Below are 15,101 nucleotides of genomic sequence, written 5' to 3' on the forward strand. Positions count from 1 at the left end.
CAACTCTCATCTGTCACTGGTAGAAATGTACAATGGAGCAGCCACTGTGGAGCACAGTTCAATGCTTTCACGTTTAATATAGAATTATTATAGAGCTCAGTGCAGTAGGTGGGATAACAGTCCCCTACAAATGTACACATCCTAATTCCCAGGCCCTATGAATGTATTACTTAATATGGCAAAGAGGACTTTGCAGATATGTTTAAGTATCTTAAGTGGAGACTGTTCTGGACCACCCAGATGGGCCAATTAACAATTAGGGATTGTTATAAGGGAAAGATGGAGATAGGAGAAGAGTCAGAGGAGATGCAGCAATAGGAGCTAACGCCAGAGGAATGCAGCACTGAGCCAAGGAATGTAGGCAGCTAGAAAAGGCAAGGGTTATATTTTCCCCCCTAAAGTCTCTTGGAAGAACATAGTTCTGAGAGCCTTTGCTGCCATTTCCTGTGCAGGGAGCAGGAAATGTTTCTCCCATTTCTCTCTACTTTCTCCTGCTATACTAAAATAAACCCTTGTTAAAACTTCAAAATAACAAACAAAAAGAATATGGTTCTGCCCACACCTGGATTTTAACTTAAAAAGTTAAAATCATTTTGACTTTTGATCTCCAAAACAGCAAGATAAATTTGTGCTGTTTTAAGCCATTAGGTTTGTGATGATTTGTTAGGGCAGCAATAGGAAAACTGTATATGCGACAATTCCACTACTAGGTATCTACGTAGGAGTAATCAAGCCACACCACGCATCTACACAAAAAAGTCCTGCCAGAACACTTGCAGCAGCATTAGCCGTCATAGCCCCAAACAGGACATGATCTAAATGTCTATCAATTGGTGAATTTTTTTTTTTTGGTGGTATGGGGTTGGGACCTCACTCTTGCTAGGCAGGTGCTCTACCACTTGAACCACTCCACCAGCACAAATGTATTTTTAAGTGAACTATCCACCTCATGAACGCAATCAGAAGAAATGAAGGGATGTCACATGGCACAACACGGATAAGCTTTAACGGCATTGTGCCAAGGGAAAAAGCCATTTGCCAAATGACGAATACTGTGAGTGTACTCATACAAGGCAACTGGAGGAGTCAACTGGGGGCTTCCAGGGGCTGAGGGAAAGGAGAAATGGGAAGCTATTGTATAACAGGCACATTATTTCAGTTTGGAAGTTGAAGAGTCCTTGAGATGATGGTGGTGGTGATTGCACAACAGTAAATGTCACTGAACTTGACACAGATGGTTTTAAGGTGGTACATTTTCTGATGTGTGCATTTCATTACAACTGGAAAAATGAGGTGTTGAAATGTGCATTAGCACGGACAAACCTCAAAAATATTACACTCAGTGAAAGAAGCCAGACATACTGCAATTGTACGAGTGTAATTTTTTCTTTTTTTTTGGTGGTGGTGGTACAGGAGTTTGAACTAAGGGCCTACACTTGCTAGGCAGGTGCTCTACCACTTGAGCCACTCCACCAGCCCTTACAATTGTATGAAATGTCCAAAGAATGAACTCTGTAGAAAAAGAAAGTAGAGTAGTAATTGCCTAAGCTAGAGGGAGACACAAGAGGGAAGGAATTGCAAGTGAGCCCAAGTTTCTTTTTTTTTTTTTTTTTTTCATTTTTCTTTTATTATTCATATGTGCATACAAGGCTTGGTTTATTTCTCCCCCCTGCCCCCACCCCCTCCCTTACCACCCACTCCACCCCCTCCCTCTCCCCCCCTCAATACCCAGCAGAAACTATTTTGCCCTTATCTCTAATTTTGTTGTAGAGAGAGTATAAGCAATAATAGGAAGGAACAAGGGGTTTTGCTGGTTGAGATAAGGATAGCTATACAGGGCATTGACTCACATTGATTTCCTGTGCGTGGGTGTTACCTTCTAGGTTAATTCTTTTTAATCTAACCTTTTCTCTAGTTCCTGGTCCCCTTTTCCTATTGGCCTCAGTTGCTTTAAGGTATCTGCTTTAGTTTCTCTGCATTAAGGGCAACAAATGCTAGCTAGTGTTTTAGGTGTCTTACCTATCCTCACCCCTGCCTTGTGTGCTCTCGCTTTTATCATGTGCTCATAGTCCAATCCCCTTGTTGTGTTTGCCCTTGATCTAATGTCCACATATGAGGGAGAACATACGATTTTTGGTCTTTTGAGCCAGGCTAACCTCACTCAGAATGATGTTCTCCAATTCCATCCATTTACCAGCGAATGATAACATTTCGTTCTTCTTCATGGCTGCATAAAATTCCATTGTGTATAGATACCACATTTTCTTAATCCATTCGTCAGTGCTAGGGCATCTTGGCTGTTTCCATAACTTGGCTATTGTGAATAGTGCCGCAATAAACATGGATGTGCAGGTGCCTCTGGAGTAACAGTCTTTTGGGTATATCCCCAAGAGTGGTATTGCTGGATCAAATGGTAGATCGATGTCCAGCTTTTTAAGTAGCCTCCAAATTTTTTTCCAGAGTGGTTGTACTAGTTTACATTCCCACCAACAGTGTAAGAGGGTTCCTTTTTCCCCGCATCCTCGCCAACACCTGTTGTTGGTGGTGTTGCTGATGATGGCTATTCTAACAGGGGTGAGGTGGAATCTTAGTGTGGTTTTAATTTGCATTTCCTTTATTGCTAGAGATGGTGAGCATTTTTTCATGTGTTTTCTGGCCATTTGAATTTCTTCTTTTGAGAAAGTTCTGTTTAGTTCACATGCCCATTTCTTTATTGGTTCATTAGTTTTGGGAGAATTTAGTTTTTTAAGTTCCCTGTATATTCTGGTTATCAGTCCTTTGTCTGATGTATAGTTGGCAAATATTTTCTCCCACTCTGTGGGTGTTCTCTTCAGTTTAGAGACCATTTCTTTTGATGAACAGAAGCTTTTTAGCTTTATGAGGTCCCATTTATCTATGCTATCTCTTAGTTGCTGTGCTGCTGGGGTTTCATTGAGAAAGTTCTTACCTATACCTACTAACTCCAGAGTATTTCCTACTCTTTCTTGTATCAACTTAAGAGTTTGGGGTCTGATATTAAGATCCTTGATCCATTTTGAGTTAATCTTGGTATAGGATGATATACATGGATCTAGTTTCAGTTTTTTGCAGACTGCTAACCAGTTTTCCCAGCAGTTTTTGTTGAAGAGGCTGCTATTTCTCCATCGTATATTTTTAGCTCCTTTGTCAAAGATAAGTTGCTTATAGTTGTGTGGCTTCATATCTGGATCCTCTATTCTGTTCCACTGGTCTTCATGTCTGTTTTTGTGCCAGTACCATGCTGTTTTTATTATTATTGCTTTGTAATATAGTTTGAAGTCAGGTATTGTGATACCTCCTGCATTGTTCTTTTGACTGAGTATTGCCTTGGCTATTCGTGGCCTCTTGTGTTTCCATATAAATTTAACAGTAGATTTTTCAATCTCTTTGATGAATGTCATTGGAATTTTGATGGGAATTGCATTAAACATGTAGATTACTTTTGGGAGTATAGACATTTTTACTATGTTGATTCTACCAATCCATGAGCATGGGAGATCTCTCCACTTTCTATAGTCTTCCTCAATCTCTTTCTTCAGAAGTGTGTAGTTTTCCTTGTAGAGGTCTTTCACATCTTTTGTTAGGTTTACACCTAGGTATTTGATTTTGTTTGAGGCTATTGTAAATGGAATTGTTTTCATACATTCTTTTTCCGTTTGCTCATTGTTAGTGTATAGAAATGCTAATGATTTTTCTATGTTGATTTTATATCCTGCTACCTTGCTATAGCTATTGATGATGTCTAGAAGCTTCTGAGTAGAGTTTTTTGGGTCTTTAAGGTATAGGATCATGTCGTCTGCAAATAGGGATATTTTGACAGTTTCTTTACCTATTTGTATTCCTTTTATTCCTTCTTCTTGCCTAATTGCTCTGGCTAGGAATTCCAGTACTATGTTGAATAGGAGTGGAGATAGTGGGCATCCTTGTCTGGTTCCTGATTTTAGAGGGAATGGTTTTAATTTTTCTCCATTAAGTATAATGCTGGCTGTAGGTTTGTCATATATAGCTTTTATAATGTTGAGGAACTTTCCTTCTATTCCTAGTTTTCTTAGAGCTTTTATCATGAAATGATGTTGGATCTTATCAAAGGCTTTTTCTGCATCTATTGAGATGATCAAGTGGTTTTTGTCTTTGCTTCTGTTAATGTGGTTTATTACGTTTATTGATTTTCGTATGTTGAACCACCCCTGCATCCCTGGGATGAAGCCTACCTGGTCGTGGTGAATAATCTTTTTGATGTGTTGCTGAATTCGATTTGCCATTATTTTGTTGAGGATTTTTGCATCAATGTTCATTAAGGAGATTGGCCTATAGTTCTCCTTTTTGGAGGTGTCTTTGCCTGGTTTTGGGATAAGTGTAATAGTGGCTTCATAAAATGTGTTTGGCAGTTTTCCTTCCCTTTCTATTTCATGGAACAGTTTAAGGAGGGTTGGTATCAGTTCTTCTTTAAAGGTCTGATAGAATTCAGCAGAGAATCCATCAGGTCCTGGACTTTTCTTTTTGGGGAGACTCTTGATTGCTGCTTCAATTTCATTTTGTGTTATAGGTCTATTCAGGTGATTAATTTCCTCTTGGTTCAGTTTTGGATGATCATATGTATCTAGAAATCTGTCCATTTCTTTTAGATTTTCAAATTTATTTGAATATAGGTTCTCAAAGTAGTCTCTGATGATTTCCTGGACTTCCATGGTGTTTGTTGTTATCTCCCCTTTTGCATTCCTGATTCTACTAATTTGGGTTTTTTCTCTCCTCATTTTAGTCAGGTTTGCCAGGGGTCTATCGATCTTGTTTATTTTTTCAAAGAACCAACTTTTTGTTTCATTAATTCTTTGTATGGCTTTTTTGGTTTCTATTTCGTTGATTTCAGCTCTTATTTTTATTATTTCTCTCCTTCTATTTGTTTTGGGATTTGCTTGTTCTTGTTTTTCTAGGAGTTTGAGATGTATCATTAGGTCATTGATTTGGGATCTTTCAATCTTTTTAATATATGCACTCATGGCTATAAACTTTCCTCTCAAGACTGCCTTAGCTGTGTCCCATAGGTTCTGGTAGGTTGTGTTTTCATTTTCATTGACTTCTAGGAACTTTTTAATTTCCTCTTTTATTGCATCGATGATCCATTCTTCATTAAGTAATGAGTTATTTAGTTTCCAGCTGTTTGCATGTTTTTTGTCTTTACTTTTGTTGTTGAGTTCTACTTTTACTGCATTGTGGTCAGATAGTATGCATGGTATTATTTCTATTTTCTTATATTTGCTGAGGCTTGCTTTGTGCCCTAGGATATGATCTATTTTGGAGAAGGTTCCATGGGCTGCTGAGAAGAATGTATATTGTGTAGAGGTTGGATGAAATGTTCTGTAGACATCTACTAGGTCCACTTGATCTATTGCATATTTTAGATCTTGGATTTCTTTATTGAGTTTTTGTTTGGATGACCTATCTATTGATGATAATGGAGTGTTAAAGTCTCCCACAACCACTGTGTTGGCGTTTATATATGCTTTTAGGTCTTTCAGGGTATGTTTGATGAAATTGGGTGCGTTGACATTGGGTGCGTACAGATTGATGATTATTATTTCCTTTTGGTCTATTTCCCCTTTTATTAGTATGGAATGTCCTTCTTTATCTCGTTTGATCAATGTAGGTTTGAAGTCTACTTTGTCAGAGATAAGTATTGCTACTCCTGCTTGTTTTCGGGGGCCATTGGCTTGGTAAATCTTCTTCCAGCCTTTCATCCTAAGCATATGCTTATTTCTGTCAGTGAGATGAGTCTCCTGTAAGCAACAAATTGTTGGATCTTCTTTTTTAATCCATTTTGTCAAACGGTGTCTTTTGATGGGTGAATTAAGTCCATTAACATTAAGTGTTAGTACTGGTAGATATGTGGTGATTCCTGCCATTTAGTTATCTTAGTTGTTTGAAGGTTTGATTGTGTGTACCTAACTTGATGTTACTCTCTACTGTCTTGCTTTTTCTTATCCTGTGGTTTGGTGCTGCCTGCCTTTTCATGGTTAAGTTGGGTGTCACTTTCTGTGTGCAGGATCCCTTGCAGAATCTTTTGTAATGGTGGCTTTGTGGTCACATATTGTTTTAGTTTCTGCTTATCATGGAAGACTTTTATTGCTCCATCTATTTTGAATGATAGCTTTGCTGGGTAGAGTATCCTGGGGTTGAAGTTATTTTCATTCAGTGCCCGGAAGATCTCACCCCACGCTCTTCTTGCTTTTAATGTTTCTGTTGAGAAGTCTGCTGTGATTTTGATGGGTTTACCTTTGTATGTTACTTGGTTTTTCTCTCTTGCAGCCTTCAATATTCTTTCCTTAGTTTCTGAACTTGTTGTTTTAATGATGATATGTCGTGGAGTAGTTCTATTTTGATCTGGTCTGTTTGGTGTCCTGGAGGCCTCTTGCATTTGTATGGGAATATCTTTCTCTAGATTTGGGAAATTTTCCGTTATTATTTTGTTGAATATATTACGCATTCCCTTCGCTTGCACCTCTTCTCCTTCTTCGATGCCCATGATTCTCAAGTTTGGTCTTTTGATGGAGTCGGTGAGTTCTTGCATTTTCTTTTCACAGGTCTTGAGTTGTTTAATTAGTAGTTCTTCAGTTTTTCCTTTAATTACCATTTCATCTTCAAGTTCTGAGATTCTGTCTTCTGTTTGTTCTATTCTGCTGGATTGGCCTTCCGTTTTGTTTTGCAGTTCTGTTTCGTTCTTTTTTCTGAGGTTTTCCATATCCTGGCTGTTTTCTTCTTTATTGTTGTCTATTTTGTCCTGAGTTCATTTATCCATTTATTCATTGTGTTCTCTCTTTCACTTTGGTGTTTATACAATGCTTCTATGGTTTCCTTTATTTCTTCTTTTGCTTTTTCAAATTCTCTATTTTTATTGTCTTGGAATTTCTTGAGTGTCTCCTGTACATTTTGGTTGACCCTATCCAATATCATCTCTATAAAATTCTCATTGAGTACTTGTAGTATGTCTTCTTTTAAATTAATCTTGTAGGCTTCATTGGGTCCTTTGGCATAGTTTATCTTCATTTTGTTGGAGTCTGGCTCTGAGTTTCTGTTCTCTTCATTCCCCTCTGGTTCCTGTACTAATTTTTTGCTGTGAGGAAACTGGTTTCCTTGTTTTTTCTGTCTTCCTGTCATTGTCTTTGGTGTTGTTACTGTCCCTGTACTGTGTGTAATTAAGTATTTTCTAGCTTGTAATAATAACAATGGTAATATTGAGAATGGAAGAGTGAGCTGAGATGGAAAGCAAGAAGTTAAAGAAAAGGGGAAAACAAATATACAGACAAGAGGGAGAAAGCAGAACAAGGTATCAGACAAGAGAGTTTCAAAGGTATAAACAGGGAGTGTTAGTGTACTAATCGACAGTAAGCTGAACAGACAATAGAGTGACAGAGAGAGGATTCAAAAATCAAAGATAAAAAAAATAAAAAATAAGTATATGAAAGTAATATCTATTTATAAAAATGAATTAAAATAAAATGGAAAATAGAAAATTAAAAAAAACAAAAAAAACCAAAAAACCAAAAAACTTCCAAGTTTATATGCAATGCAATTTCAGTCTTAATAATTTGGATGTCCGTCTCAATCTCCAGTCCTGGAGTTGGTGCCTCAGATGTTGTTCTGTAGTTGTCTCATCAAAGGGGATGCATAAAGTAGAACAAAACTACACTCACACACACACAGAAGAAAAAAAAAAAAGCCCCACCAAGTGTCCCCAGTTCAAATGCAATACAGTTTCAGTAAGTTTTTCGGCTTGCAGGTGTAATTCGGTTGTTCTCTCATCAAAGGTAGGGAGAAAAAGAAAAAAAAAGCGTCTGGAGGCAGTTCTGAGAGTGGTATCTGCAACTGTGGCTCGCCTGCCTGCTGCTCTCTGCCTGTAGCTGGTGGCATTATTTATGCAGATCTCTGGGGTGAGCTTAGCACTCACCTGGTCCCACAGGCTTTGTTTGCTCAGAGTTCTCCTGTGCGGGAGCCTCTGCTACAGGCTTTTCCCTTTCCAAGCACTGGGAAAGGCGACACTGCCCCGCGTTGTCAGGCCTGCGTGTTTATTTACAGTTCACGTGGGAAGTGGGTCTTCCCTCCTCTCACAAGCGTCCCCGCTCCTGGTTGCTGGCGCGCCCCGCTCCCGCCAGAGCCTCTCCGGCCGCCCGGCTCGTTTATTTACAGTCCCGGGAAGGTTCCCTTCCCCCAATCTTCAGCGCTCAGGGCGCCCCACCCTCTTTCCAGCGTGTCTTAACTGTTCTTATTGCTTAGTACTCAGTTTCTCTTTTTTTCCCGGGTGGAGGTCAGTCTGTCCAGGGGGCTATGCTGCTCTGGCCCAGGCTTGTCTGTGGGGGAACCGCGGTACCGCGAAGCTCACCTGGTCCGCGTCTTCCCAAGCCGTATGGGCGCCGGCCACTGGCGGCCCCAGGGGCCTCCTCGGTTCTCCGTTTAACGTGAAGTGGAGATTCTCTGCGCCGGCTGGAGGTGTGGAGGGGTCAAAGTTATGCCTTTTCTTGGTGATTATGCCTGCAAAGTGTGTCTCCAGCGTCTCTCCAAGATTTCACTATAGGAGTGTCGCTTTCTGCTTCCCACCTCTAGCCGCCATCTTGGAATTCCCAAGTTTCTTTTTGAGGTGTTGTAAGTGGTCTAAGAGTTGGTTGTAGGGATGATTGCACAGTTCTGTAAATGTATTAAAATCATTGCTCTTAGATGGTGAGTTTTTGGAATGTAAATTATAGTTCAACAAGCTGTTCATTACATTTTCTTAAAAAAAGATCCTAGGGATAGTGTTCTTCTGGTCCTCAAAGGATATTTATGCTCCCATTCTTCAGTTCTTTTAAAAGTGATCTAAAGACAATGTCTTGACCTTTGTCTCACAGAAATCTCACAGAGTTTTCCCTTTCAGCATGAACTCCAACAATCTGGAGTCCTTAGAGCTGTTTTCTTTTCTTGGGGGAAGGGGGATCGAACCCAAGCTTTGCGCATGCTAGGCAAGTGCTCCACCACTGGGCTACATCCCCAGCCCCCTTAGAGATCTTAGAAGAGAGAGGAGAAGCAGCTCACTGACACTTGTTGAATACCTAGTATGTCAAGGAAGACAGTGCAAAGGAGAGAAAGGGGAAAAACAAAAGCAGAATGTCTGCTGCTGAGGCAAGATGTGATGGCAAAATCCACCTTTTATTTTAGAATAAAGAATTAAATGGACCATCATTGGGTACCAGCCTTCTTATAAAGCCCTTCCCCCCCAGTAAATAGCAATATTGTAGGGGCTGAAAAAGGGGCCAGGGGAGGGAGCAGAGAGGGGAGAGTAAGAAAAGGCAGAGGGAAGGGCGGACGTAATCTATGCATGACATTACATCCATGGAAATGTTATAGTGAAGTCATTAATTTATACAATTAACATGTGTTAACAGTTATAATCTAAAAATAATCATAGTGGATTTCTGTCTCTGGATAAAACTCAAAAAAAAAAAAATCAACAAAACCAGCTGGGTGCCAGTGGTTCACACCTGTAATCCTAGAGGTTAAGATCTAGAGGATCACTGGTTCAAGGCCAGCCCAGGCAAATAGTTCTTGAGAACCCATCTCCAAAATAATTAGAACAAAATGGACTAGAGGTGTGGCTCAAGTGCTAGAGTGCTGGCTTTGCAAGTGTGAAGCCCTGAGTTCATACCAAGGAAGGAAAGAAGAAAGGAAGGAAGGAAAAAAACCAGGATGAGATTTTTGCATATGCCTACTTGTACTGGTTAAAAAGAAAATGAACAATACCTCGCTTTGGCTGAAACAAATGTTTTAGCTCAAAGTCTGTCTTTGATGTATATTGAATATATTCCAGGAAGGGTGTAAAAATAAGGGAATTATCTAGAAACCTCAAGAGATGGAATGTCATTTTATACCCTTCAGACTTCAAAGGTGACCTTAGGCTTGACAATCATGACCCTTAAGTTCAAAATGTGAAGACAGTTATTTGTATAGTAGATCAAGTAAACTTTCTGACATTAACTAACCTTGGGATTGGAATCAAGTGATCGTACGTTGTTCTAAAAGAGATTGAACTCAAGTCAGCAATGGACACAAAAGATTTGATGTTGACTTCTTATTTCCCAGTAGCTGACCCTTCTTGCATGGTTTTTCTGTGCTGTTCAGCATGGGGAAAAGGGAGAGCTGTGCATATGACACGTGTGACGTATATCAGTAGGTGGTAAATGAATCTGTGCCAGCCACGGTAGCCAATGAACAGGACATGTAGGCGGTCTCTTCTTCGTAGCTGTGAAATCCCCTGGCTAAATGCTAAGTGGAAGCAGAAGCCACAGTCTCTCACTGTTGTTTTGAGTGCTTCCTGCCCAACATAGAGCTGCTTAGAAGCTAAGCCTGCCCTGCAGTTCCTTCACGCCCAGACTGAGCAGGCCTGCCACTAGCTGGATCCCTGGGATTAAATAGGGTAATTAGCTTAATAGGCAGCATTTGTTCTTTCTCAGCGACGCATGAAATAATGCTGTATTTTACATTGATGGCATTTTAGATTAGGTGAAATATGGGGCTGGAAATAGCCCATATGACCCAATATTTTGCCTTTGGGAATCCCAGTTTGGGAACCCCTATGTTAGACAATCTCTGATGTCTTGTTTTGCAATTCTTTGATGTTCTAAGGTCTCAGCAGGCGTTCCTGCTGGTTTTTCTGCTGAAGAACACAAGTCAAGGCCCTGAATGTGCAACTCGGTGCTCTGGAATCATGGAGCAGTGGTCTGAGCAGTCAGCACAGAAGTACCATCATCCACTCATCTTATCCGCCAGGTGTGAAAGGAGGAAGGCACCCATGCTACCCATCTGCAGGCCTGTGGCACACCTGCCCCAGAAAAAAATTTTGGGAGGGTTTTGGAGTAGTGTGGGGTGCTGTCTGTTGTTTTGAGAAACAATGTTGTGTAGAGGTGAAACCACTGACTCTGGGACCAGCTCCTGAGCTCAGAGCCTGAATCTGCTCCTAGCTAGCAAGTTGCTCAATCTCCCTGTGCCTGTTTCCTTCTCTGTAAAGTGGTGATAAGAACAATTAATGCTTATTACCTTAATGGATTGATGCAAAGCTAAATTACTAATATAACTAGAATATATAAAAATAACTACAGAAATAAACACAAACAATTGATTTACTATTATTAGTGCTCCTGGTCACGGTGGTGTCCCTGCCACTAGAGGGTGCTGCTAGCCTAAGGGGCAGATGGCCCATTAGTGGTGGGCACAGCATCTTTTTTCTTTTTGCAGCACAGGGGTTTGAACTCAGCACCTTACGCTTGCAAGGCATGTGCCCTTACTGCTTGAGCCACTTCACCAGCCCTTTTGTGTGGTAGGTTTTTTTGAGATGGGGGAGTCTCAAGAACTATTTGCCTGGGACTGGCTTCGAATGTGATCCTCCTTATCTCTGCCTCTTGAGTAACTAGGATTACAGGCATAAGCCACCGGTACCTGGCTGGGCACAGCATCTTGGGACTGAGAAGCCCAACATTAAAATATTCCACAGTTGAGCAAGGAGAATTGTAATTGCTAGAGAATCAATTGCCCACGTTTCTGGAAAAGGGCAGGATGAAAGCAGGTCGCGGAAAGATCCAGCAAGTCAGAATCATCATGCCAAACATGGATGGGAGATTGGCATAAGGATGGCTGTCTGACCTTGGTTTTTGAGAACCTATCACAGGCTATGCTCTCTAGAGCCAGCCAGAGAAATGGGGTTTAGCAGGAAGTACCTAGGGCTTCAGTGTGAGGAGAGAGAGAACCAAGACTTGAATCCTGCACAGGGAAGTTTAAAAAGCCAAGATAAGTCTAACCATTAAATCCATGGGGTAAAATGGAGAACTGGATGTAAATAAAAGCCAAGAGTTTAAAGGTGAGCTCAGAGGCAAGACAGGAGCAATCAGGTTTAAGAGGAATGTCTGAAGGAAACATGGCAGGAAGGAGCGTTTTAAGAGGGACATCCAATGCCCTAAGTAGGAAGAGAGCTCTTAAGGCCACAACCTAGTCTCTCTCTTTTTTTTTTTCTTTTTCTTTTATTATTCATATGTGCATACAAGGCTTGGTTCATTTCTCCCCCCTGCCCCCACCCCCTCCCTTACCACCCACTCCACCCCCTCCCTCTCCCCCCCCCTCAATACCCAGCAGAAACTATTTTGCCCTTATCTCTAATTTTGTTGTAGAGAGAGTATAAGCAATAATAGGAAGGAACAAGGGGTTTTGCTGGTTGAGATAAGGATAGCTATACAGGGCATTGACTCACATTGATTTCCTGTGCGTGGGTGTTACCTTCTAGGTTAATTCTTTTTGATCTAACCTTTTCTTTAGTACCTGTTCCCCTTTTCCTATTGGCCTCAGTTGCTTTAAGGTATCTGCTTTAGTTTCTCTGCGTTAAGGGCAACAAATGCTACCTAATTTTTTAGGTGTCTTACCTATCTTCACCCCTCCCTTGTGTGCTCTTGCTTTTATCATGTGCTCATAGTCCAATCCCATTGTTGTGTTTGCCCTTGATCTAATGTCCACATATGAGGGAGAACATACGATTTTTGTCTTTTGGGCCAGGCTAACCTCACTCAGAATGATGTTCTCCAATTTCATCCATTTACCAGCGAATGATAACATTTCGTTCTTCTTCATGGCTGCATAAAATTCCATTGTGTATAGATACCACATTTTCTTAATCCATTCGTCAGTGGTGGGGCATCTTGGCTGTTTCCATAACTTGGCTATTGTGAATAGTGCTGCAATAAACATGGGTGTGCAGGTGCCTCTGGAGTAACCTGTGTCACAGTCTTTTGGGTATATCCCCAAGAGTGGTATTGCTGGATCAAATGGTAGATCAATGTCCAGCTTTTTAAGTAGCCTCCAAATTTTTTTCCAGAGTGGTTGTACTAGTCTACATTCCCACCAACAGTGTAAGAGGGTTCCTTTTTCCCCGCATCCTTGCCAACACCTGTTCACAACCTAGTCTCTGCCATCCTCCCTTCATATATGTGACCTGTGTGAATGCCCAAAGCTTAGTGGGCCACATCAATTGTCTCTCTATTCTACAGCCTAGGGAGGGTGTCTCTTCTTCTGTGTCATTTACTGCACTCTGGCTCTCTGAGATGTTTTAGTGTCTTGATGACCAATAGTGCCCATCTCAATGGATTTCATTAGCAAGTGCTCCCTCTTTCTGCAGTTTACCCTTCCTCCTGCATTCCATGCTTTCACCTACAAGCACAGGGAAAGGCAACTGTCATCCCTTCTAAACACTGACTTCTTCAGAGTCAGTGAGCTGGGGCAAGAGGGGTGTTGTTCTTCCTGCCATATACGTTTGTTTTCCTCTCCCATCACATCCCCAAGATGACAGTCAGGCCTTTTTGGTTGCCTAGGCCTAAACTTTGGGCTTCTTTTTGTGTTGCAGGGCCAAAGACAAAGAATACAGCAGAAATTCTTCCCCAGAATTTTGAAGACAAAGCCCATGATAAGGGGCTGGAGCCTGAAGAAGAGAGGTTGGTGAGCTTGTCTGGGAAGCATATTTGGCTCTCTGGGTGGAAAAAATGGCCTGGGGCTGCTGCTCAATGGCCTGCAGTTCTTTTCTTTTTCTTTTTCTTTTCTTTCTTTCTTTTCTTTTTTTTTTTTTGGCAGTTCTGGAGATTGAAGCTGTGACCTCATGCATGCACACAAGTGATCTTCCACGGAGCTACATCCCCAACCCAATGGCCTACATTTCTGTGAGAGGCATTCCTGAGCCTCTGGGGTAGCCAGATCTGAGAGACAAACAATGGGGACCAACACTGGACATTGTGAAGCCAAATGACTCATCTCTAGGATTGAGTCCCCCTTTGCTGGCATGCTTGCGCCCTGCAGTGTCAAACCTTTTGCAGGCTCCTGTGCACATGTGTAAGTGTGCAGGGGGAGGATGTTGAAGTGACAGAGAACATCTGAACAGCAACCTAGATTGAATATTCCACTCACCAAGTAGATGAGGTCCAGCTCAAATTGATCTTACTTAAAGAAATAAACACTTATTACTTATTTACAAATAATAAGTATAGTTACTTATTACTTATAAATAATTGTGACTTACATCCATGTACAGTACAGTAAAACTCATATCAGTGACACTGGTTTGCAAACCACCCCCAATCAGAGGGGGCACTTGTGGGCTAACTTGCAAGGTTCTAGAAGGTTCTTACAGCCTCTAAATGGCTCTTCTACGTTATTTCCTACCTTATCTGTGTCTGTCGTTTTTGTCATTAGTATTATTCCTGTTCTTGAAGTATTTCTTTAGTAAGAGGAAATCTTTAAGGCCCGTTGCTTGTCTAGCACAGCAACCTGCAGGAGGTGGACCAGGGGAACTTTGCTCTGTGAGGTTTCTTCTCTGTTTGGTAAAACAGCTGCACCAGGGCCCAGTGTTCCCGTATATTATTTCCTTTTTGGCTCAGTTGCCACTCAAGTACATGGTAGAATGCTACACATCCCTCTTTCTGAGGCCTCTGCCTTTCCTGTTCTCATGGGAGCTGCTTGAGGAACAGTGAAAAATGCTGCAACACAGGGAGCCCCAAGTGTCCCTCACCACCCTGCTCCCCAGGCTCTCGCCTCCCATTTTGGTAGGTTGAGGAACTCTTCCCATGGTTCCTCTTTGTAGTTTCTTGGGTAGAATATCCTTTATTCAGGAAACCAAGCTGGGTGCTGGTGGCTCACGCCTGTAATCCTAGCTACTCAAGAGGCAGAGATCAGGAGGGTCACAGTTTAAGACCAGCCCAGGCAAAAAGTTCAAGAGACCCTTATCTTGAAAAAACCATCACTAAAAAAAGGGTTGGTGGAGTGACTCAAGTGGTAGAGCACCTGCCTAGCAAGTGTGAGGCCCTGAGTTCAAACCCCAGTACCACAAAAAGAGGAAGTTGAATTGTGGGTTGCCTGCTAGAAACTTCCTTCCATTTGTCTTCTCTATATCCCCACGCTCATGCAAAAAGCCTCAGCATGGTTCCTGAATGGGACTTCATTCAGCCCATCAGCAAGGCCTGCCAGTTTCATCTTCCTTCATAACGCCTCTCAAATGATGGTGTACAAATTTTACTTCTGTAAACAGAAAAAAG

General features: G+C 41.4%; 1 long non-coding RNA gene across 1 annotated transcript; it reads left to right on the plus strand.

Moving 5' to 3' along the window:
• Positions 1–10,087: 10,087 nt before the first annotated feature.
• LOC109692872 (uncharacterized) lies at positions 10,088–14,241 on the plus strand. Its single transcript, XR_002212994.2, has 4 exons — positions 10,088–10,456; positions 10,666–10,809; positions 13,424–13,511; positions 13,648–14,241. It is a non-coding gene; the product is annotated as an uncharacterized lncRNA (long non-coding RNA).
• Positions 14,242–15,101: the final 860 nt, after the last annotated feature.

Source organism: Castor canadensis, chromosome 13, assembly GCF_047511655.1.
Source record: "Castor canadensis chromosome 13, mCasCan1.hap1v2, whole genome shotgun sequence".
Taxonomy (NCBI): Eukaryota; Metazoa; Chordata; class Mammalia; order Rodentia; family Castoridae; genus Castor; species Castor canadensis.